Raw genomic sequence first — 1,563 nt, 5'->3', positions numbered from 1 at the left:
GCTCTGGACTTAGCCTCTGGTCCCGGGGCCGTGGGGTAGACCAGATGTCCGCTCTGGACTTAGCCTCTGGGCCCGGGGCCGTGGGGTAGACCAGATGTCCGCTCTGGACTTAGCCTCTGGGCCCGGGGCCGTGGGGTAGACCAGATGTCCGCTCTGGACTTAGCCTCTGGGCCCGGGGCCGTGGGGTAGACCAGATGTCCGCTCTGGACAGCCTCTGGGCCCGGGGCCGTGGGGTAGACCAGATGTCCGGTCTGGACTTAGCCTCTGGGCCCGGGGCCGTGGGGTAGACCAGATGTCCGGTCTGGACTTAGCCTCTGGGCCCGGGGCCGTGGGGTAGACCAGATGTCCGGTCTGGACAGCCTCTGGGCCCGGGGCCGTGGGGTAGACCAGATGTCCGGTCTGGACTTGGGCCCGTGCCTGCGGCTTAGACCAGATGTGCGCTCCGCACTTAGCCCCTGGGCTCGTGACTGTGTGAGGTAGACCGGCTGTCCCATCCGGACAGCCCCTGGTCCCGGGCCGCTCGCGTCGACCGGCTGTCCCATCCGGACAGCCCCTGGTCCCGCGCCTCTCGGGTCGACCAGATGTCCCTGCCGAGCGGCGGCGCCACACCTCCCCCATGGTGTGTTTGGGCACGCGAGGCCGCTAGGGTCTGAAGGTCCCGAGGCCCTGCGGACCCTCGGGACGACGGGGGTCCCGGTTCCCCGGGTCGACCAGCTGTCCGACCTGGACTTGGTGCGCAGATGGGACGGCTGGTTGGCTGGGATGAAATCCAGAGAGGGCGAAAAAGATCGATCATGCAGTATCATAAATCATACCTCTCTAGTCGTTGAAAGCAAAGAAACACGCAATTAACATTTTATTGTTCTAACCATTACCGTTTTCATGACTATCGTTTAGTGATGTTTGGTGGCGGTGGCGGTGGCGGCGGTGGCGGCAGCGGCAGTCAAAAAAGAAGCAGATTCAAGAGAGGAAAAAAAAGGAAAACACCGAAGGAAACGTCCTCCATCCACAAGGGGTGCCCGATGGATCCCAGGCGACGCGGGAGGGCCAGGTCTCGTTCGCTTCTCGGACATTTCTAAATCCGCACGGGCGGGAATCGCTCGCGCCGGCTGAAGGGAGCCCAGGCAGGGATGCCTCCGCTGAGATTTCCACGTCGACCGCAGGACCCGGAACCGGCCCGGCCGGCCTGTGGCACGAAGGCGTGTGGAGGACGGCTCCGTCCCCTAGCCGCCAGACGCCCCTGTCCCAGGGACGTTCGGAAGAAAGTTGCCAAGGCCCCTCTCCGGGACCGGGCTGGCCTCTCCCCCTCTGCTCGCCTCGGGCCGAGAAACGAGACCCGAGGGGGATCGGGACCCGGCCAAGCACCTGGCCGGCCGGCGCTGCAGCCTCCCTGCTCCGCGATCCTGAGCCGTCCCGCTGACGATGAGGCTGCTTGTCGGGCGCCACCTGCCTGGCGGCCGCTTATATAGCGCTCCAAGAGGTCGACCAGATAGCCGGCTTGGGCCGGTCGGGGCCGGCAAGGGGGAAGACAGGAGAGAGGATGGCCGGCGGGGTGGGGGTGAG

The sequence above is a fragment of the Diceros bicornis genome, unplaced genomic scaffold (assembly GCF_020826845.1).
Source record: "Diceros bicornis minor isolate mBicDic1 unplaced genomic scaffold, mDicBic1.mat.cur scaffold_934_ctg1, whole genome shotgun sequence".
Taxonomy (NCBI): domain Eukaryota; kingdom Metazoa; phylum Chordata; class Mammalia; order Perissodactyla; family Rhinocerotidae; genus Diceros; species Diceros bicornis.
The sequence above is the reverse complement of the archived record's forward strand: the minus strand, read 5'-3'. Positions refer to the sequence as shown.